This window comes from Eschrichtius robustus, chromosome 3 (assembly GCF_028021215.1).
Source record: "Eschrichtius robustus isolate mEscRob2 chromosome 3, mEscRob2.pri, whole genome shotgun sequence".
NCBI lineage: Eukaryota > Metazoa > Chordata > Mammalia > Artiodactyla > Eschrichtiidae > Eschrichtius > Eschrichtius robustus.
In genome coordinates, this window is record NC_090826.1 from 175744033 (window position 1) to 175769315 (window position 25283).

Genomic DNA, 25283 nt, shown 5'->3' on the forward strand with positions numbered 1-25283 from the left:
CTAGAAGGGAGAAGGGGAGGCATCTAGGAAAAGAAGAGGGAAGCAACATGTGAAAAGTCCCTAAAGACGTAGTGAAGAAATCTTTACCAAAAGGATGATACTTAAAGGATAGTCAGTTGGAAATCCTTGAATTTCCTAAAGCAGGTAAATGAGGAAGCATGACTTATTCCATTGAAAAGATCACTCATGCTGCTCTGTTGAGAAAAGATACTAGATTAAGTTGGAATTAGCTCAGTAAGTTTATGAAACTAAGCCAATAGAAAAGGGATAAACATGGATATTTATAAGAAAGCCACTGTAATCAACCGATTTAAAGAAACTTAAACTGTTCAAACTAGGAATCTTTATTGTCTTATTACAGAGAATTGCTATTCATGATGGCAAAATGCCCTTAAGAATGAAAATATATATCATGGGATGACACATATGACAGTGTTTACGCAGTGTTGGTAAGCACATGACTTTATTTTGAGTATTCCTATGTTGTGTTTTACTCTATAAAATAAAGTGGTAGTATTGAACTATTATTAAGGTGTGGGAAAGACATGATCTGCTATCTAAACATTATTTTAAAACATTTCTTAATTATCAGTTTGATTTTATTGCATGGATATATATACATGTTTAGCACGGAAAAGAGACTCAAATTTGGTCATAAAAGTCCAAGAATGAACTGTAATTATTTGATAGAAGTTCACTTGTTGCCAATATTATGGAAAAATGTGTGCTGAGAGATTTCTATAGTTCAATAGATAGACATGATGAAATGATAGGGCTAGCAAAGGAAAAAAGGGAAATCAAATGATTTAAGAGTTAAGATTACAGTGTCTTAATATCTCCAGGATAATAGCCAGTCAAAGAATAGTAAAATGAATGTATAGCTAACAACCTAAATGATAAGGAAAATGGAATGATAAAAATTCTTGACTAATTAAAAAGAAACCAAGTTGTAAGGCAATTATACTTCAATAAAGATGTTAAAAAAAAAAACAAAAACAAGTAATGAGAGAGAAGGGAAATAAAAATAGTTGGAAGAAAAAACCCCACAAAGAAAAATGTAGATGTAAACCCAAATAGATCAGTGATTACATGTTGATAGAAAAATAATGTAGTTAATGTTGGATATATTAAACATAAAAATATGCTGCTTACAAGAAAAATCACTTTAAATATAGGGATACATAAAGATTGAAATTAAAAGGATAGAAAAATATGTCATGCAAAACCCACAAAAGCAAAAAAGCTAATGTACATCAGGCAGGTGAAGTAGACTTTTTGTAAAAGCATTCTTTCTAGTAATAGGTAAAGGGGAATGTTCCTACCAGAAGAGATAATAATTCTAAATTCATATTCAAACTACTAATATAGTTTCAATATATGTAAAGCAAAAACAGAAGGTAAAGGAAAAATAGACAAACCAATAATCAATATGAGATGTTTAAGCCACCTCTCTCAGTAACTGATAGAACCACCAGAGAAAAATAAAAATATAGAAAGTCTGAACTATATGATTAACACACCCAACTGAATTGACATAAATAGAGCACCGTACCCAACAATGACAGAATAAGTATTCTTTTCAAGTTTCCATGGAATGTTTACTAAAATTGAACATTTGCTGGACCCTAAAACAAGACTTAAGAAAGTTCAAATGATTGAAAGCATTCAGTGTATTCTCTGACTACAGAAGAATCAAATTAGACATTGATTCTGCAAAGATAACCAGAAAATACAGGGAAAGAACCACAATCAGATGAGGTACTTGCTAATGGCAAAGGGAACACGGTATGGGCAGTGGAAGATGCTTGTTGTAAATATCGGCTATGACCACAGGACCAGCTACAAAAACAAGGACTATAAGTTGCCAGGAGTCTTTCTTCCTTATTTTATTATAAATGTGTTTGTGTCTGTGTGCATGTGTGCATCCAGTATGAATGTCGTATTTTAACCATTATCAGATTTTTTACTTTGTTCTATTAATATATTAGCAGGTTTCCAATTATTGAATAATTGCAGCATTTCCAGAACAAAACACGTTTTCTTGGATTATATTTTTAAAGGTACTGCTGAACTGTTCTTATTTATATTTGGTTTAGGATTCATGCAAAAGTGAGATTGACTAGTTGATTACAACCTTTGACATATTAAAAATATCAGTGTTTGTTATTTACTCTATACCAAGGAAAGCAAATAGATTGCATAGTCCTTTTCTGAATTGCCTGATCTCCTAAATAAACTAGATGAACTGATTCATCGTTTTGTTCATGTGAATGCATGACTCTGGAGTTGTTCGCAACCTTTGACATTGTTGTAATTTACCTTGACATTTCATTAATGTGAGGCAGATTAATGCACGGATAATCACAATGTAAACAGACACATCCAATTTTGAAAACTGGCAGTATCTTTTAGAGTTGAACACTTGTGAACCTTTTGAGCCTACAATTCCATGCGTAGGTGTATAACCAATAGAAATCCTAAATTACACACCTCAGAAGTGATATACAGCGATATTCATAGCACCACTATTTATCAGAGACAAAGGATAGAAATACTCCACATGTCCATCAGGTGTAGAATGCATAAGTAATTTGTGGTATAATTATACAGTATAGTATTCAGTGATATTCAAATTAAGATATTAAAGCTACACAAAACATGGATAAATCTCACAAACATAATGCTAAGAGAAAGTAGCAACATGCAGAATCGGTCATTCTGCATGGTTCCATTTATATAAATTTCAAAATCAGATAAAACTAATTAATGATGATATATAAGTAAAATTAATGTTTATCTTTGGAAGGGGGCTGGAAGTATATATGATGAAGCTTCCTATCTGCTGATAATATGCTATTTTTCAAAATTTCTTGCTTTGTAAACTTTACTTCATGAAAATTCACGGCGTTGAACACTTCATATTTGGTCACTTCTTTATCTTTATGCTATTGATATTTGTCAATAAAGCTTTACTTGACTACTAGTATTTTATTCTAAAAAAGAGAGAATAGAGAAATCTTTAGTGAATGTGACTATAATATGTAATATTTTATTTGCCCTTTTTCTGTGAGATGTAATTCATTTAAACAAAATTACAGATAAGATAAAAGAAAGAATCTAATGAAATATTTTAATTTCTTCTGAACAGAAAAAAAGGCATATTCCATGTGCCTAAGAGGATAGAACTAATTAAGATAAAATTCAGGCACACAAAAAGAGAAATATTTATAATTGTATTTTATATTAGTCAAACATTAATGTTCTCTTTCATTCTATTAAGCAACAAGACATTAATGTGGAAATTTATTTCAGTGCTAGAACTCATTTTATCTTGCGCTTAATCTTCTATAAAACATATGATAATATATGTTTGAAACAATAATATTTTTTTGCCAAGGAGAAATCTACACAGGCATAAATGATTGTGTTACATATAACTTTTTTACTATTGTACTTATAATTTTTAAGGCATTTACAAACAGAATTACAGCCACAGACTAAAGATTACATATACAAAGATATATTTAGTTTTATATTTCCAAAACTAAGATTTTCCTCTGCTTCCCCAGTTTGTTTTAGATTTTGGTTTGCTTATATTGAACAAACTTCATAAATCAGATAAATAAGTAAATATATAAATCTGTAATTATAAATTGTGATAAGTAAAATGTATGCAACAGACATAATTTCTGTGATACAGAAGCCAGAACATAACAGGGAATGGGCTTGCTTTTGAGAGGAGCTGATGGGTGGGTGACCTCTTTGAGAAGGCGATGTGTAAGCTACTACCGGAAGGATGGAAAGGAGTGGCTGGGAGAGAAGCCAGAGGGATGGCTGGGGTCATGTCCTTGAGAGGAAGGGCTGAGCTTGTTAACATTGCAAAAGGCAATGCCCATGTGAATGGAGCTCAGTCACTGGGAGAGTTAGTGTAAGAAGTAAAAAGAAGGTGGACTGCGCTATCTCCCTGTGCTGTGCGGCTGCTTCCCACTAGCTCTCTATTTTGCATTTGATGGTGTGTATGGGTCCATGCCACTCTCTCACGTTGTCCCATCTTACCCATAAAAGGAAGGTATTTTAATCCTATTGATTAATGTTAGTGTTAAAACTTTGTTTCCAATGCAATTTTGATAGTTGATCATTTAATAAAAATTAACAAAAAGTTTAAAAAAAAAAAAAAGGTGGAAAAATAGAGCCATATCTTGCAGAACATTGTAGGCTTTTAAGGAAGTTTGGAATTCATTCAAAGTGTATTAGGATGATAACAAAGATTTTTAAGCAGGTGAGTAACAGGCTGCAATTTAGTTTTGTTGTTTTGTAGATTCTTTAAAAGATTGTTCTAAATTTTATTTATTCATGAAATACATATAGGTGGTCAAGGGTAAAATCTTGGAGGCCAGTAAGGGTGATATTGCTCTAGTCCAAGTAAGAGCTGATAGTGATTTGGATTAATGAGTGTGGAGATGCAGAAATGTGAACATATTAGAGAAACATTTAGAGGTAGAATCAAAGGGACTTCATGATATACTAAATATGGAAAGAAGTGAGGAAGACAAAGGAATAAAATTTAGTGTTGTTTATTGGAATAATCACATTTTTAGAGCAATGAATGGGATTGAAGTTGTATTTTGGACTTCTTACATTTGATATAAGTATGAGACATTCAATTGGAGATTTTTAAAAAATGGTAGTTGGGTATAGTACAGGTAAAGGTCAAGGGAAGAAGTGAGATTGTGAGATAAAAAATTGGGAGTCATAAGCATATTGATGTTTAAACCATGGGAATGAATGGAAAAAAACTTTAATAAGAGGCGACCACTCATCTGAGACCTCTTCATTCGCCCCACATAAGCATTAGAAATAAATTAATGGAGAGTAATTTAAATGTATTTTTAAATCAAAATGCTCTAAACATCAACTTCAACAGAAAAATATACCTTTATTTTTTTAACTTGAAATTTTGCATGTGTCTGCTTAATGCATCTGGCTTCTTTGCATAGAGGAATCTGAAGGTATATGCAAATGGCTACCAGAAAATCAATTTTATTAGAAAACTCCATTTCAAATGAGCAGGGTCAGTTACTTCAGGTGGCCTAGATTTAATAAACTGTATTCTACCTTCTTGAGTGTACTGACCTAATCACAGTCCTGTGTTGATGTTCACACTCAATGTGAGAGCAAAAGCATAGAATTTCACATTTTTATTAAAGATTATGATGTAATTCTGTCTTATAATGTATTGCTGAACATTATATTCTTAGACCCAAACTACTTTACGTAATCTCTTTTCTCCATAAAGGGAACCCCTGCAAATTTTGTACTTCAAACTTATGCTAACTGAGAATTATAAATGGGAAACTTTCAAAATAACACATTTTGATTGAACTGACATAAAAACAATAATCTGAAGTCTGTACCTCTGTCTCATTCCCTCTTTTTGCTCTTTACCAGGACTATTTGACCATCGATTTATTTACTGTGTACAGCTTATACCTTTCCCACTGTATTGAACTCCTAAAGTAATTTTTTTGGTTGTTTTTGTTTTCTTAAACTCTGTGGGGAGTTGAAAACATTTAAATGACTTAGAAATATTAAAATACTCCCTCCCCTGCATTTTATTGCTTTAAGAAGTGGCATCTTTTGAACATAAAAACAGTAGCATTAATCTGCATCACATTAATGAAATGTCAAGGAAAATACAACAATGTCAAAGGTTACTAACAACTCCAGACTCATGCATTCATATGAGCAAAATGATAGATCAGTTCATCCAGTTTATTTACGAGATCAGGCAATTCAGAAAAAGATTACACAATCTATTTGCTTTCCTTTGTATACAGGAAATCACAAGCACTGATATTTTTAATATGTCAAAGGTTGTCATGAACTAGTCAATCTCAGTTTTGCATAAATCCTAAATCAAATAAAAATAAGAACAGTTCCGCAGTACATTTAAAAACATAATCCAAGGTAATGTGTGTTTGTTCTAGAAATGCTGCAATTATTTAATATTTGGAAGCCTGCTAATACATTGATAGACCAAAGCAAAAAATCTGATAATTGTTACAATACAGCATTCATCCTGGATAACTCTTTCTATTATAAATAAAAGACTACTTCCTTAACACAATAAAGAGATTTATCTCAAACCAACATTTAACAATTATGTGCTCCTGAAGCCTTCCCATTCAAGTTGGGCGAGCTAAGTAGGACTGCTATCCTCAGTAGCACTTAGTGGTGGTGTTGCATGTTCTAACCATTACAGTAGGAGAAGAAATAGAAATAAAAAGAGGAAAATAGCAAATAAAATTATCAATTATTATGATTGTCCTCAAGAAACTAGAAAACCCAAGTAAATCAACAGACTAATACTATATTAAGAGTAACAGAAGGGTTACATCTTCATTGTTTGTGTTTTCCACAACGGAATGGGTTCACAGATAGTTTTCACATTATATAAAGAATAACATATTTCTACTACAAAATAGACAAAACGTTGAAATATGTGTTAGAAAGAAAATATTATCAGATATCTCAGTGGATTTGTGCTGTACTTATAACATACCTGTAAGCCTATGTAAGAATGTGAATGATTTAGCAGAAGTGGGTTACTGTCACATATTTTCCCCTTTAAGCACTTTCTGTTTTTTCCAATTCTCTTCCAGCCCCCAATCCTCCATCACTCCAGTTTTTTCCCTCCCTCAACTCATTTCTGCAAGGTTACCATTGTTAACCACCTTATGTGTATTTCTTTTTTCTACAGTCCCTCTCTCCAGTTATACATACATACATATATGTATGTATATTATATTATATAGTATATATAGTTTAGTGGACACACACACACACATATGCCTGTGCACAGTTTTTTTGCTATTGTTTGCTTAATTAAAAATTAAAGATCACATTAAATAGGCCTGTACAGCTTTCTCTTCTCACCCAGCTGTTATATATTATTATAGCTCTACCTCATTCACTAGAGTAGTTTTATAATATTTCTTGACATAATTTTCTGTAGTTTATTTAAAAATTTTAAATACAGACGTTAACTATGATCTCAGAATTTCAGTTACCATATTAATGTTGAATAAACATTCCTATACATATTTATTTACATATAGCATTTTTGTTTCTAGCTCTGCTATTTACAATCCTGGCAAGCCATGGGGAACTTATTTTCAGCATATGACACTATATCTTTGTTCACAGAGCCAAAAGTGCTGAATAGAAATTGCCTCAGTCTCCAAACACCGAGTATACAGTTGTGTTTGCTTTTGTATTATCTTTACTCTTTCCATCCTGGTAACATGAAATGGATGTTTACTCTTCTGTTTCAGGCAAATTCCTTCCTGATTGAGATGAATCCCATTCCCTTTTACATTCATCAAAATCTTCATTACCTATATTCTCTTTCCCATCCCAAATATTCAACTTATTTTTATTTTTACTTGACACGTCCCATCAGCATTTAAGCATGTGTAAGTCTTCTTTTATTGTAAAAAACTAAACAGGTAAGCATAACCACATCTTTCTTTGACCCCGCATTCTTCTCTGGTTGCCACCTGTTTCTCTCCTCTTTTACTGACAAACTTCTTACAGTCTCCATTTCCTTGGCCTCCTGATCAACTCTAAGCTCCTGAAATCTGGATTCTGCCCTCACAGTGCCAAGATCCACAATATCTATTAGATTAAAAAAAAAAGAGTTAGCCTTGATCTTTTCTCAGCTTTTCACTTAAACAGTAAACTAAGAATAGCTGCTGTGATGGTTAATTCTGTGTCAACTTGACTGGGCCACAAGATGCCCAGGTATTTGGTCAAAAATTATTCTGGGTGTTTCTGTGAGGATGTTTCTGGATGAGGTTACCATTTGAATCAGTAGACTGAGTAGAGCAGATTGTTCTCCCTATCGTGGGTGGCCCTCATTGAATCTGTTGTAAGGCCTGGGTAGAACAAAAAGGCTGATCTCCTCCTGCCTGACTGCTTTGAGCTGGGACATGGGTCTTTGCTTGCCTTCAGACTCAAACTAAATTATTGGTTCTTCTTGGGTCTCCAGGCTGCTGACTTTCAGAGTTTAACTTAGATCATCAGCTCTCCTGGTTCTCAGGCCTCCAGACTCAGACTGAAACTACACATTAGTTCTCCTGGGTCTCCAGCTTGCCAGCTGCAGATCTTGGACTTGTCAGCCTGCGTAGTTGCATGAGTCAGTTTATTTTAAACAATCTAGCTATCTATCATCTATCTGTATCTACCTATCATCTATTTATCTAATCTCCCAAATTGTTATTAATAGCTATATCTGGGACATGGAATTGTATGCAGTTTTAATTCTCAGTATCTGTGTTTTTCTAAAATGAGTATGATTCATGTTTTTTAGAATTAAAAAACGATGGTGGTAGTTCTTTTTTGTTTTGTATCTCAAGGAGTAGCATCTATTATTGACTGCACGTTTGTGTCCTCTCAAAATTCAGATGTTGAAGCCCTAACCTCCAAGGTGATGTGTTTGGAGGTGGAGGCTTTGGGAGGTGATTAAGTATCGATGAGGTCTTGAGGATGGAGCCTCTGTAATGGAGTCAGTGTGTTTTAGAAGAAGAGGAAGAGACTGGAGCTTTCTCTCCATCTTTGCCATGTGAGATACCCAGTGAAAAGGCTGCTTTCTACAACCAGGAAGAGAGACCCCACCAGAAGCCCACCGTGCTGGCAACCTGATCTTGGAGAACTTTGAGAAATAAATTCATGTTGTGTAAGCCACCCAGTCTATGGTGTTTTGTTATGGCAGCCTGAGCTGACTAAGAAAGCATCATGTTTAAAAAGGAACATTTCAGGTAATATTTAGTTTGTTTTTAAGATGAAAGACAGAATAGCATAGTGGAAAGTATATGAGATTTGGAATGTGACAAACGGGATTTTAGTACCAGTTCTGCCAGTGGAATTTGGATCAGTCACTTAGCCTCTGAGGGCCAAAGGACCTTATCCCAATAACACCTATCTCAAAGTTCTGTGAGAAATTCTGAAATAATGAATTTAAGTGGTCATAGTAGACGAGCAATCGATAGAAATTATTATATTTACGTTGCTCAAAGTATATGAAACAGAACTCACTATGTGTTTCTCCCATTAGAACAAAAGCTCCATGATGGTAGATACTGTGTTTGTTTTATTCATGTCTGATCCCCAGAGAAATACTTGGCACACGGAAAACATTCAGTAAATGTTTTTGAACAGATGCGTGAATGGATTAAAATTAGGTAGGAAAAAAATCCATCTTTATATTTATATCTTAGTCAAAACAATGTTGAGTAATGGCCATGAAAAGATTATTATTTTGGGGTATCAGTATTTTAATTGAAATGCATCTGTTAAAACAATATTAAAAGATTTTAAGGAACTCAGAAAATTGGCTATTATTTAACCTATTAAGAAGCAGTCAGACTTGTTCTTCCATTAACAAATCAAAGTTTTAAAAAGGGAAAAGAAAAAAGATGAAAGAAATAGGAACTAAGGTTAAGGTAATAAATTAATGCCAAAGAACCTTGTGAATACTGATTAAGTTCCTGACATTCCAACTACCCTATTATTTATTATAATTCTAAACTAAGATTTACTTAGCCCTTTCTAAAAGATGAATGACTTCAAAATTATGTCCTAAGACTTATTTCTCTTATTACCTAGCAATTTTCTCCCTCTGGCTCACTTTGGAAAAAAGAATATCATATATATATATATATATTTACATACTCACAGTTTACATATCTATCAATTTAATGGCTGAGTTTAGTTACCAAGCTTTGATCATCTTAAAAATACTTTTTTAAAGCTGTAACTCCATAGTTAAAGCATAGCTCAATTTCTTTTCTCAACAAATAAATTGCCCTGGGAAGTTCAAGGAGCAGAAAAAGAACATTTAACACTTGAAATTATGTCCTTCTTTAAATCACAGATTTAGAGACAGTCAGGGATGGAAAGAACTTCAAAGATCTTTTTTGCCCAATCATTGAAAATAAATTTACTCAACATAAAGAATCACCTGTTCCAAATTGTAATTCAGATACTATTTAAATATCTTTGGTGATGAAAGTTCCATGAGGGAATTCTTTTCTCAATACTGTGTCCTCAAAACCTAGAAAAGGGTTTGCACAAAGTGAGGATTCAGTAAACATTTCTTGAATGAATGGAAGGATGAATGAATGAATGAATAACTAATTACCTTCTGAGGCAAACACAATATTTCTTTTTTTTAAAGCTTCGATAGTGATTTTGTAGAAACAAAAAAACAGAAAGAAAAGACGGTACAATGCCTACACTAGGGGAAAATTACGTATGAAGAAGCAAATACTACTACAAGAACAGTAAGTCATGGATATCTTTTCTCATCAATAAATATAGATCAATTACATCATGTTTAATAGATACAAGGAATTTTTTGAATGTATATATCATAATTTATCTTACCAATTCTCTTTTGATGAATATTTACATTGTATCACATTTTTGTTGTTGTTAATAATATTGTGATAAATATCCTGCCCTTACACTGTTTCTTGTCTATGTGATTTTAAAAAAGCACTTGATATAAACTGTTAAAGTGCCCTCTAAAAAGCTCAGATCAATTTATCAATGTAGTCCTGCTGAAAGTGCATTAGAATGCCAACTCTGAGCATTATCTGTGTGTTTTAATCTTTGTATAGCCGATAGGTGAAAAATGGCATTTCATTGTTTGTACTTATACATGTGGGGTGTAACACAACTGGTCAACAGCATGGGCTTTGGAGTCGGGCTGCCTCGGCTGGAATTCACCATGCAATAGATATGGAGCCTTAGTTAACCACTCTGAGTCTCAGCTTTTTCACCCATAAAATAGGGATGAAAATAATACATGCTGTATAGGGATTTTGTGAGATTCAAGGTGTAAACTCTTTTGTTTATAGCTTGGAACAGTGCCAACACATAGTTAAGTGCTTTTTTCAGGTTGTTTGGTTGTGTTTATTCTATTATTACCATCATTGAATATAGTTTCTTCTCTTAGGAATAATATCCTTAGCTAATATTGTGTATTTCAGTTTTTATTTTACGTATATGTTGTCTATCCATCTATCTAGCTATCTATCATCTATCTATCTATCTATCTATCTATCTATCTATCTATCTACCTACCTACCTACCTGCCTACCTACTGATCTATCTACCTAAAATATTAGGAATATTACAGCATACTGGTATTTTTTCCTTTGGTCATTGAACTAATTTGCTAAAGCTGCCATAACAAAATACCGCAGACTGGGTGACTTAAACAATAGAAATTTATTTTCTCACTGTTCTGGAGGCTGAAAGTCCAAGATGAAGGTGTTGGCAGGTTTGATTTCTCCTGAGGCCTTCTTCCTTCGTTCCCACAACTTCTCGCTGTGTCTTCGCATGGCCTTTCCTCTGTGCACACGCATCCCTGATATCTCTGCCTCTTTTTTTAAGAACAACAGTCAGATTGGATTAGGACCCCACCCTTATATTCCATTTGACCTTAATTACCTCTTTAAAAGCCTGATCTTCAAATGGAGTCCCAGGGTTAGAGCTTCAACACACGAATTGGTGTTGGGGCAAGATTCAGTACATAACCGTAATTTCTACTAACTATCGTATTCCCTGTAATATTTTTGCATTAAGGAAGTTTCTCTTAAACCTTTGAATGGAAGTTTAATACACATAAATAAGAGTTCACGAATCATAAGTGTGCAGTTCAATAAATTATCAGAAATTGAATGTACCTGAGTTAACCGATACTCAGGTCAGGGAATAGACTATGAGCAGCAACACAGAAGCTCCCACCCCCTATCCCTCTTCCTAAACACAGTGCCTCCATTTGCCCTTGTTTTGAACTTTACATAAATGAATCATATAGTATGCACTTATTTGTGCCTGATATCTTTTGGTCAATAATCATATTTATGAAATCTCTCCATGCTATTGCATGAAGTTGTCTTTCATTCATTTCCATTGCTGTGTACTCTTTGTTTGAAACTTATAAAACATTTATACATATCGCTATCAATGAACTTTTATATTTCTAGTTTGGAGCTATTAAAAATAACACTGCTATAATAATTCTTATGCATGTGTTTTGGTACACTCTTGCACACCTCACTGTTGCGTATATACTTCAAATGAAATTGTTGGGTCAAAGGGTATGTATTTGATCAAATACATAATATCACATCAAAGAGTTTTCCAAAGTAGCTTCACGAATCTACACTCTCACTGGCAATGTCTGAGAGTTCTAATGCGTCTCCATCTGAACAGTTATCGTCAGGCCTTTTTACTTGGGCCATTCTGGTGAGGGTGCAGTGGTGTCTAATTTTGGCTTTAAGTTAGTTTTTTCTCTGATTAATAATAAGTTTGAGTGATTTTTTATAATATATTTGACCATTTGAAAAATAAGTAAATTTTAAATGTTTATGTAGTTAAATGCATTTATGATTCCTAGTTTTAAAAACATCTAGAAAGTTCTCCCACTCTTAAGATTTCTTCTTTAAATTCACCTGTACTATCCTCTAGCATTTTTCTATCTTAATACTTTGTGTTTAAATATTTGATCTTCTTGGGATTAATTCTCTTCTAAGTTTGCAGGTAGGAATCAGATTTTTGTTAGTCCATATATTTTATTGGTTGGGCTCTTCTTGGTTGGGTTAATCTTCATCTTCTCATCTACTGACTGAGATTTTGACTTGTCATTGGTGCCAGTTCTTCTTTCTCTGAGCAAATTATGAAGCATTTGCAGAAAGTTGCCATGTCCATGGGATACATGCAAATAACTTTTCTTCTACTCCTGGAAGTATTTTTCTTGTTAAATAGGGACCATATCTTCTGCATTGTAAGGTCATGAGTCTTTTCAAGCTAATTCAACCTTTCAGTTTATTTGATCCCTGACTTTATTTTTTCAGAGAGAATCACAGGACGAGCAGGGTGTTCTGGAAATGAACTTCTCTAATGCCTGCCTATGATATATTAGACATACAGCTGTATCTGCAGCTCTTAAAAATTAGCTGTATTATTTTCTGGTAACACATTTTTTATCTTTCTCACTTCTAGGATCTACCTACTATTTTCTGTCTAACCTAAGTCTCCTGTGTTAAAAGTAAGAAACCCAGGGCACTAGATTTCAAATGTCTTTATGTACAATATTCTGTAATTAGTTTTATAAATTTATATAATATTCTAGTTTCCATTAGCTTAGTCAGAAATGAAATACTTATTTAATAATCTTACCTAGGAAAAATAGATATCTTTAATTACTTAGTCCTCATAATGTATAATAAATGTCCTTAGATTCTGAGGTAATGATGGCGAAAACATAGTAGGGATCAGTACATATTTTGGAATGAATGAATGGACTCAGCTTGTACTGGGAAACATGCTCATGATCCTTATCAAGAAAGCCATTAATCTATTTCATAAATATTCATAAGTTTGGTTATTGCAGGGATTTGGACCATGAAGATAAAAAAAGAAAGAGCAGTGCCAAAAATACACAGCAAAAGCCAAGATTGCAACTAGGTTCTTTGGAATGGAATGAACAGTTTAAATATATACTCTTAGACTAGAACAGGTAGTTAACAATGTATGGACCAAAAAATAAAATCAATATTACATAAAAATCTTATTTATAGATACTTCAACAGATTCCTTTTGACACTCATTCCTGTGATCTATCTTTTGAAAGACAAAGTATTTGTCTCAGGTCTGATAAAATTTCCTTTTATATCTTCCTCCTAATTCCCTTTCCCTCTCAAGCTGAGTCAGAGGTCCTTTCTCTCCTCCCCCAAGCCATCTTGTGCCTGTCTCTACAGTTAAAATTACTGTAACATTTTCAATACTGGGTATATGCTTTTATGTCTGCTTTCCATAGAAGTCTATGAGGGCAGGGACCACAATATTTTTCTTTGTGTTCTCAGCTCTTTGCATAATACTTGACACATTGTAAATCCACTATACATTATTGTTTAACAGAACCAACTTTGGAATTGAAAGGCAGAGCAAAGTGACTCCAGTGTAAGTAGACTTGAGTAAAAGACTTTCCCCTTTATTCACATATGGCTCACCTATGTTCTCCTGTCCTAAAGATAACTGATAATAGCTAATATTTATTTATCGCTTATTATGTCCAGGCCACATATGAGATGGGGGATTAGTTTCCTTGGGCTCCCATAGCAAACTACCACACACTCAGTGGCTTAGAACAACAAAAATGTATCCTGTCACAGTTCTGGAAGCCAGAAGTCCGAAAACAAAGTGTCAGCAGATATTTTGGCCACATCCTATGCCTGTGCTAAAGCCTAGAAATGAAATTTTTTTAAAGTTCCCCAGATGATTCTCAATCACAGAACGGATGGACAATCGCTATACCATGGAACCCTTTTCCATTAAAGAAAGAGCTTGGCTCTTGAATTTTAGAGCCCATATTCGAAAACTTTTAACTTGACAACCCTCACCTATATTACTTAAACCATGTCTCAGCTTCTTCAAGTTTAAGATCAAGACTTTCACCTTAATTGTTTATTGTGAGGAATAAACGTGAAAACATAAAACATAGATAGTGATAATACCTACCATTTGCCGAATTCTCACCATGTGTTCAGCATTGTATTCAAGTCTTTGCATGCATTATTGTGTATCCCTCTGGTATTACACGAGCTTAATAATTGGTTCTTCTTTTCTGTGCAGCCTGTACTCCAAACTATTGTGCAGTATAACTTGAATAAAACAAGATGCTTTTCTCCCTAAAGTCTTTATGGAGGCATTATCAGTAACTCAGACTGCTTTCTGAAAGGGGGAAAGAGCGGGTCAGCATATTAAGACTACAATAAAATTTATATACCATAGTTATTCAAAGCAGCCAAAGCCGGGGGAGAGTGGGAAGGTGCAGGCACCTCCCTGCAAAGCCTGGCTTTGTCACTAATGTGTAATGACTTAACTGCAGTCAAAATTTTTTCTCTGCCATACGGGAGACGTTATTATGGGGATAATGATGCTTGCCCAACATTCTTTAAAAAGTGTAAACTATATAAAAGTGCTTTAAGAAATCAAAAGTACTATAAAATGCTATTAGGAACAACAAAAAAGCACCATTCAATGGTGAAAAAGAGAGCTAGGCTAAGGAAAGAGCAGATCTTTTTGTCACGGTCGGGGTTCGGGGTGGTGTTTTAGCATCAGTGAACAAAGTCAAAGCAGAGTTGCGCTGCCCTGTATGCTTTCATTTGGGTGGTAGTTGTTGTTCATGATATTGCTGTTTATCTTGTGTCTAAATTCTTCCCTGTTCAGTCTTCTAAATTTTCCATATCCAGGGTGGAAGGAAATTTAAAAATTTCATTTAGAGTGCTTTTGTGCATTTGGGTGGGAGTGAGTGAAGAAATTACTCAAAATAGCGTCTCCTACCAAATACTTTTAATATGTTGTTAAAAATAGTGTTACTTATCTAACAATATTCTTACACACAGAGAAACTAATAGCATCAAAAATAATGATGCTGCCAGTAACTTTATATACAGAGAGGTTTGTCATTTAGAGATCAGAATAACTTAAATCCAGTAATAATGTGATTTCAAACAAATGTATATCAAATGTCAATTATAATGTATTCAAAAGATTTGGCATAGAATATATTTTAAGATTTTATTATCACTTAAATTTCATTTAAGCATTTTATTGGAATTATTAACTTCAAAAATGGGCAACTTTGTGCATTTATTGCTATATTGTTTGTTTTTGATCAGGTGGCTCAATAAGAGAGAAATACATGTGCTAAAGTCGGTTTCAAACTTTTCTGCAAATTTTGTCTTCAGTCAAACCTTTTAGAAGTTCAAAAAAGTTAAAGCAAAGTTCCATTTTCACTACTCTTTTTTTTTTTTTATTGTTGATCCCTCAGTGCTTTCAGATAATAAATGAAACGGGAGCAAGAAATGTTGAAATATTGTCAACCAGGTTTTCTCATTGAATTTCCAATCTAAACAAAAATCTCGTAAGGAAACTACTTTCACAGTATCTCAAAGAAGTGTGGGGAGTTTAAATAGAAGTTCAATGTTCAGATTATTATTTAAAACAATCCTCAAAGGGCCTGAGCTTATCTATAATGTCATTTAGTCCTTTTTTATGTTGCAAAAGAGACTGAATATAAACCATTTCCATAACTGTATGTAGTTAGTAAAATACTGATTTTGAAAACCATATTGGTAGAACTAGTAAAGGTATTAATAAAACTTAATTGAATTGGAATTTAGTGAAAAATGTCACAATTCTCGAAGTTCTTTATTGTTTACTAACACTAGTTAGTTCCATATTCTTTAAGTTTGAGATTTCTTGTTTTTTAAGAGCTCATGCTGCATTTTAGCTTCTTAATCTCATATCTTCATTTTTTACACAGGGACACGTATATTTTTTGCCCCATAAACATTGCATACAAGAAAAAGAGGTTTTGAATTATCCTAGCATATCTTGTTCTTGGAAATTGACCTTGAAAATGGCTTATTAAAGACTGAGAAATCCTGCATTTATGTAGCCTCCTAAATTTATTCCACACAACATTTCACAATTTTATTTAGCATAAAACTCTTTCCTTGCAAAAGAGTTTCTCTCCTCAAATATTAATATCATTCTTCATTAAAAAGGAATAGTTCAAGATGGAATGTTCCTTTTTCTCTCCCCTAAAACCCTGTTGAAATGTCATTGAAAAGTGCAAAAGGGTTTAAAGGCACAAGAGCAAAGAGAAGGAGGGGCAGTGTCATCAGTTTGTCAAAGTTGTAACCAGATTTGTGGAAAATGGAAAGTGGATGGAAGGGTGTTGACATATAATTAGAACTGAGGAGGACATGGCCCAGAAGATGCTCCTATGAGAGACACAATGGACGTGGCTTTGTTTTATTTTCGGAGCCCTGGAGAGCCAGCACAGCCAGGATCCTTGGGCAGGGATTGCACAAGTACAGGGCGGACCAGAAAAACCTGATTAGTCAAAGAATCCACAGAAAGCCTCGCTGGCTATCAGCGCTTCCTGCCTCTGAGGGCTGAGTAACTCACATGCCAGCCATTTTCCCAGAGAAACGCCGGAAGCCTGTATACATTTTATTGCATTTGAGCTTTTTGGCGTGATCATTGTTCCCGAGCTAACCCAGCACATTCTAGCATTTGACATGACTGTGTTGTCCTGTCTGGTCTCTAGCCATGCACTATAGAGCAGAGATCAGCAATTGAAGTGCTTGTCTGTGCTTGTCTGTCATAGCCAACGCTCTCATAGGTGGGGGGTGAGGACTCCAGGAAAAGAAAGCTTACAAACACGGCAGCGGAAAAACACCAAACCATCTGCTAATGGGGGGCAGTTTAGTCTTCATTTTCAAGTAAGCATGGACTTCCAGAGTTACAACAGATATTTGAAAACACCAGAACAAAAATGGAAGGATCTACATGAATAAAGAACGTGACTAAGTTGAGAAGAAACAGTAATCCAGAGTAGAATTTCAAAAAATTTACTTGGTATTCTTTTAGAGATATAAAAATATACTACAATGAAAACATAGAAGTCTATCATTAAAAAAAAAAAAAAAAACCGAGAAAAGGAGAGAGTTATTTAAAATTAAAATGTGATTTCTTAAAAAAGAATTAAAGGTCCACTGAAAACATGAAGAGAAAAAACCAAGGTGTTTTCCAAAACATTAAGCATAAAGGCAATGAGTCAGAAAATATGAAAGAGGAATAGAACTGTAAAAGAAAAGATGACAAATATGATCAATTTAAGAGGCCCAATATTCAAGAAGTTGGAATTAAAGAGACAACAGAGAACAAGAAATAAAAATAATAATAATTAGAAGAACATTTTCAAGAGTTAAAGATACATCTTCAATGATGGGGTCTTTAATTGCCAAATACAAAAAATGAAAAATGACTCACACAGACTTCATAAACCTTCAGAAATACAAAAATAAAGATAGTTTCCTGAAGGCCTCACTATAATTTATAACCTAATCCTGGACAATTTTATAGTTAAGGGGGTACTACTAAAATTACACTAGGACAGTAAGGGTGACCCAAGACAATCCGGGACACAATGTGACTTCTGGTAACTGTAACTGTAAAGGAATGAAATTGAAATTGGCATCCAAATTCCCATCAGCAACACTAGATACTAGAAGACAAGACAAACATATTTTAAGTGTACTTAGAGAAAATGATTATAGACATAGAATTTTATAGGAAGTCAGTATAATGTCAAATATAAGGGCAATATAAATCTTCATATCTGTATAGTCTCAAAATGTACTTTTATAAACTTTCCATGAAAAAAAGTTTGTATAATAATTAGATGAAAACAGTAATCAGAAAAGAGGAATGGTTAAGATAAAAGAACCAACAGAAATAAGGAAAAGAAATCCTAGGTTAACAGTTAACTATGCAGTCAGCCCCTAGAGCAAATGTTTCTTGTTTTAGCAGAAAAGAGTAGGCCTCAAGCAAGGATATCCTTTGGAAGAATGTTGACTCCATGTAATAAATAGTTTAATTAAAAGAAATACCTATGTTAAGGATATAATAAAAGTGGGTTCTTCGGGAAAAGGCAAGGTAATGATAACCTCCAAGAAAAATGTAAAAATGCTCTCCAAGAAAATTTTGGTCAAAATATGAAGCTCTTAAAAATGTGGCATAACTTGGCCTTATCTAGTTGCTCTTAGAATGTTCTCCTTTAAATAACACAAGCTTAGTGTCTTAGGGTGATAGGGTGATATTTCTTTCTTTGTATGTCCATCCTATCAAATTGCTTGGTTGTAAATTGAATTTTGTACATATAATCATAATATATTAAATGCCATTTATTCATTCTTTTTCAAATTTTAAAATCAACCTATAGTCATAAAAAGTTAATTACAGTTTTAGAATTAAATGTAAATATTGTAAACATTGTCAGTATAAAAATAATTTCAGAATTGGCAGAAATTGGGATATAAATAGGGGAATAGGAAGAAAGGTGTCTAGTTTAAGTTGGCAATTTTTGTTTTACACATTGGGGAATTTGAGAATACCGTCTAAAATTGACTGGTCAAGAATCAAGAGCTTAAGTCCATAATTTAAAATGTTCAGATATTTGATATGAGGTGAAACAATTACATAACTTTTATTAATTTAGAGGAAGGAATAATGCAATTTAAGGGAAATGTAAATAAGCTAATTCTTTTAAAGTAGAGATTTAAAAATTATTGTCTAAACTTAATTAACCAAGAAAAAGAGTTATAAACATATTAGTTAGAATTTATAAATAATGACTGTAGGTAAACGCTTGGCTTTTGGGGGGGAAAATTTAGAGTTAGGTGATGTGGCTGAGAACTTTCATGTTAAGTTCTTCTAAATTGTTTGCCTTTTTATTTTTTCTTTTAACCATATGTAACCTCATGTTTTGTAACTATAATTTTTTAACCCGGAAATATAATTGTCCAAACTATACATAGTTGCACAGTAGCATTAATAGAATCACACTACATATACTGTTTTGCAGTTTGTTTTTTAATGGAATAACATATTTTGGTTAGTTTTCCATGTCCACAAAAATAGTTCTAACATCCATTTTAAAAGCAGAATGATTTGACTGTATCATATTTCATCAAACATTTTCCTTTCTCCTGAGAACATAGATAGTTCCCATGGATTTGGTATTATAAATTATGTGTAGTGTATCTCTGCATTTATTATTACACACTTCGCAAATGTCAATATAGAGTACATTTAAGGAAAAAAAGAATTATCAGGTAAACTGGTATGAACATATATATTGCTACACAAACTTCCAAAATATGTAAACCAATAAAAACACCCCAAAAGGCACATGGTAGTGCCTGTGCCATATCCATACAAACACTAAAGCTTTAACATGCATCAGACTAAATTGGATAACTTATTAAAATACAGGCGCTGGTCCCTTGGTAGGTGTAAGTAAACACTCAGGATTTGCATTTTTAGCAAGTTCCCAGGTGATGCTGATGTTGCAGGTCAAGGCACCCCACTTTGTGAACCACTGTATTATGGGTTAGAAAAATGCATTTTTTTTTCTTTTTCTCAAATATCACATTTATTTAACACTGTGCAACTTACCGTGAGCTTTACATACTGTAACAAGTAATGGATTATGTTTAGCTGTTAGTACAGAGACTTGACTACAGTTGCTTATATAAACTACAGTGTTGTTTTTTTTTCTTTACATAAAAAAAAGTCTCAAGATAGCCCAGGGACATCCACAAATCCATCAGCGACTCCACCATCTTTGGCATATAGCTTGCTTCCTTAAGGTTGTCTCACAGTCCAAGATGGCTGCCCGAGTCCTCGCAATCTTGTTTGTGTTCCAGGTAGAAGGAAGGAAGGACGAAGTAGCAAGAACCGAAAATGCATTCTTAACTGAGAACATTCTATTTCTAATGACCATTAAACCACTTCATTTATAAAGTAAGAACTTTATACTAGCCTATTCATCTTTCTCTTTCCTTAGTTTCTAACATGCTTGTTCCATAAATAACATGAATGATTTTGTATTCAAAAGTATTCCGCAGAAAATGTAAGTAGCGTAACAGGTGTATTGTTGACTACAGTAACTTGACTTATGCTGCTTCGTGAATTTTAAACGACTAAGGTAATTCCCTCTTGCATTTTTCATTTTGAATCTAAATGGAGACAGTTGACATGATTGATTCTTGGCCTAGGGCAGGCCCATCTGCAGTGGACACTGTGCTGCCCCGTCCTCTTTCAAGAATGAAGGACATGGTCTCCAGTTTCTAGGAGACCCGATAGCAGGCAGCCCTCAGCTGTCAATCCCTTTCAGGTTCTCTGCAGAGAACCTCTGTGCTCAAGACCAGACTCTTGGACAGTCCTTAGCCGTAACAACTGATCAAGAGGTTAAAAAGCTCAGCTCCTTCTCCCCAACACAAGAGAGAACCCCAGGGAAGGTTAACAGAGGCTTTACTGGGGTTGTATCACAGCTTGACTTCTCCTCCTGCCCAGTTCTGTTCTTCCCTCCCACACATATTGATTCTTGGTGCCCTGCGTAGTACACTTCCTTCCTTCTACTCTTCATTGCAGAGACTGTTTCCTGGGGAACCCATGCTGCAGTGCAAGACTGTGATCCAAAGCAGATACTAAATATTAAGTGATGTTCCTCTGTTTTTTCATTTTTAAGAAATTTTTTATTTTATATTGGAGTATAGTTGATTGACAATGTTGTGTTAGTTTCAGGTATACAGCAAAGTGATTCAGTTATACAGATACATATATTCTTTTTCAGATTCTTTTCCCTTATAACTTATTACAGAATATTGAGTATAGTTCCCTGTGCTATACAGTAGGTCCCTGTTGATTAGATATTTTATACATAGTAGTGTGTATATGTTATTCCCAGACTCCTTAGAACTCGCCCCCACCTTTCCCCTTTGATAGCCATAAGCTTGTTTTCTATGTCTATGAGTCTGTTTCTGTTTTGTAAATAAGTTCATTTGTATCATTTTTTTTTTTTTTTTTTAGATTCCACACATAGGTGATATCATATGATATTTGTCTTTTTCTGTCTGGCTTACTTCACTTAGTATGATAATCTCTAGGTCTATCCATGTTGCTGCAAATGGCATTATCTTTCTCCTGCTAGACAATATACTTTAAAGTTCTTCCCTTCCTTCCCACACCCCTGATCAATTAGTATGTACAATAAAGATGCAAACAAAAGACTCTATTAGTCTAATAATAACTAAAAATTTCATTTATTCTAAAAGTTACAATGAATTCTAAAGTCATATTTGTCTCATGTTATCTATATCCCACTTACTTCTCATTAGCTCATATAGTCCAGGGCATTGTAAAGAGAACATGTGTAACTCAGGTTCATTTGTGAACATCAAGGTAATAAACCTGCACAAACAGTTAATGTAGGTGCATATGCATAGATCCAGAAATTGGCCTGAACCAGCATTTGCCAGGCAGTCTGACATTACACACTGTCAAGGAAGATAAACTATAGGTATTTATAGAACTGGTCATAAAGTCATTTTGTAAAAACTGTTCCCTTTTTCACCTGCTGACTGAGGCAGTATTTGATTATTGTGGTACAGAGGAGAGATCGATCATACCTTTTAACTAGGATGAGAATAAAAACAAATTCAAGAGAGAAGGGGAAAAGCTTTTCTGTTCCCTTTAATACTTAATCAAACTGCCTAGATCCTGGGTTTTAAATTGAACTTGAGCAGTTTCAGATTTCTGTTCCTTTCCCGGGTGGGGGAAAACCATTCTCAGGTTCAATAAAGAAAACAAAAAGTAGATACACCAGTTTAGTGTATACTAGCTTTTTAGTATATTGAGAAAATTGGTTTCTCATGACTCATATAAATTTTCTTTTCTGCTGTGCAAGACTCGGTTTTACTACAAATGAGTGCTATAAAAAAGAAAAAAAGTATCTAACAAAATTCAGAGAATAGAGACAAGATGGGAACATACAAAAATCCTAAGGAATCAAACTGTAGTTAAGCCAGGGTTGGATTAATGAGAACAAAAACCAGTGTCTTCACTGTGAACTCCTAGATATGGGAATATAGAAAGGACCAGAATGAGCCACAGTAAAAGCATTCCCCAGAATGTGAATGAATTTTGATTCAAAAGAGTGTGGAGGTGGGTGGTCCCAGTCACCAGGAAACAGAAGGGAAACAGAAGATGTAACACTGACAGTAGAAAAAGAGCTCCCCTGTCCACTGAATTCCCACAATGGGACAGGCCCTCCATATCATTTTTGTGGAGCCCTTGTGAGGAACACAATATATCACTTCCTGAACTTGTGTATGTATAGGTAAATTATATTCATGTATAAGTAAATACTACTCATAAAAATTTCATTTCAGTTTTAAACTTTCTTCAAACCTTCATCTGTTCCTCTATATTGAAGAAACTATTTCTTGGATCATTTAATTTTGCTAAAGGGCCATTCTGACTAATTAGGTAAACATGACAAAAATATTTTCTCAAAAATTCAACTTGCATGATGAAACTAAAGTGGTTCTGGTCATATTAATGAGTATTTAGTATTGATGAGATAAAGGCAAAGTTTTAGGTAGACAAGTTCATTCTGAAAAACTAAGCCATAGGCAGCATCTTCCTTTGGGGAATTTCAATGGAATTGGAAAAAAATAAAAGGGAAGAGAGAGGACAGAGGACCGAGACTCATTCATTTATTCATTTATTGGATACTTTTTTTTTTTTAAAGAAGGAGGCATATTTTACACTGCTCATTGTTTCTGTGCTTGTCTTAGTCTGTTCAGGCTGCTATAAAAAACAACCATACCTGGGTGACTTATAAACAACAGAAACTTATTTCCCAAGTTGTACAGGTTAGAAGTCCAGGATCAGGGTACCAGCATGGGAAGACCAGGTGGGGACTGCCATCTGCTGGCTGTGTATCAAGTGGCAGAAGGGGCAAGGGAGCTCTCTGGGACCTCTTTTATAAGGGCCGAATCCTATTCATGAGGGATCCACCCTGATGACCTGATCACCTCCCAAAGGCCCCACCTCTAAATACTATCGCATTAGGGAGTAAGTTCCAACATAAACTTCTGGGGAGGACACGGGTGTTCAATCTCTATCAGCACTCATAGATTTCTGAATCAGGAAACACAGCCACAGAAACAGTTAAGATGATTTGGGTGCAGTGCAGACCAGGTTTAAAAACAACAACCCAGATTTGAAAGTGCACCCAAGTCTTCCCAGAGCATCAGGAAAAGCTTCAGAGAGAAGAGTTGGAGTTAGGAGTTTGTCTGGGACAGAGTCTGAGGAGATCCCGAGGGACCATTTGGCCTATGCCTCCTATTTAAGACAGACCCTTGATGTAAACTTTGTCCTTATCTTCAAATAAGGCAAATATATCAGAAACCCGTATGTAAGTTTGTATGTGTATGTTTTCCAAATGTGTTATTTTGTTAAGCATAAGTATTTTAAATATACCACATTTTAAACCCTGTTGATAGCTTGTTGACCTTTTTAATAGTAGTATAGTCAGAAAATGGAAGAGATCCAGACTTTCACAGCTCCCTAAAGGCACTGGCTAGGATTTATTCATCTTAAAGACATAGGTATGAACATAAAGCCAATATCATTTTTCCCTGTCTCACAGACTAGGAGAAGGTTGTAATAGTTCACTATAGAGCAGGTACCATTCCTATGTATATTCACTTGTCATGAATGTACTGACACCATCCTATTCTACTCATACCTTATCATGCCACTCCTGAACCTCGACTCCCATGACATTCATCTTCTTAAAAAGTATATTCCATATAAGAAATTGTTCAGCCTAAGAAAGAGTATATGCATCCACTCATGAGTTGAATTTTATATTAAAAATCTCTGGTATTCTTTCAACAATATTTGAATGATACTATGGGCCAGGCAATATTCTAGGACCTGTGATAAACAGTGAACAAGACAGGAAAAAAATCATTATCCTCGTGGAACTTATAACTTAAAGTATAATATTTAACCTGTTATTTATATAGTTTTATATGCATACAGACTTGGTCATTAGATGGTCCTCTGGTAATATATTTCATAAAGAAATAAAAGAAGAATAAGGAGCAGTGACCTTCCTGACAGCCTTCAAACAGCAAAGTTTAGAATAAGCATATGGAAATGGCTTGTGTGACAAGGTCGTTAAGGACCTCAGAAGCAGAAAAATGGTTAGGAGAGATTTGTTTTCTTAAGTCAACTATCAAATTTCTTTGCAAAATTATTCCCTCCAGGAGGAAAATCTCTGTGAGTAACAGTGAAAAATAACATAGAGTCGAACACAATATTTCCATAGTTTTCGTTTTTTGGAAATTCACTTGCAAAATATGTAACTTTTCTCCCCAGGTGGAGTTCTGCTTTCCCAAAGAGGTACTTAGACAGACTGTTGGCTTGGGTACAGGAACACTAAACAGTCAGGCTGGCTCTGGCTGCTCACGTTGCCCACCAACACATTTGTTTTCTCAGAGTCTATTTAGCCCAGCAGGAGACTTTATGATACCACTGAGAGCCAAGCTGCTACCCACCAAGGCAGGATGTTTGCCACTCCTTCCTTAATTACCTCAGTTGTGCATATGGCTGAGCATTTACTGTGTGTGAAGAACCTATGATGTATGGATCATTCTGTGGCAGAACCTACATTTTAATCCTTTTGTTATGAGTAAAGGAACTAGATGAAGACATGGCAGATGAGAAAAAGAGAGTAGTAGATTCACTTTAAAAAAAAAAAAAAAACACTCACTCAT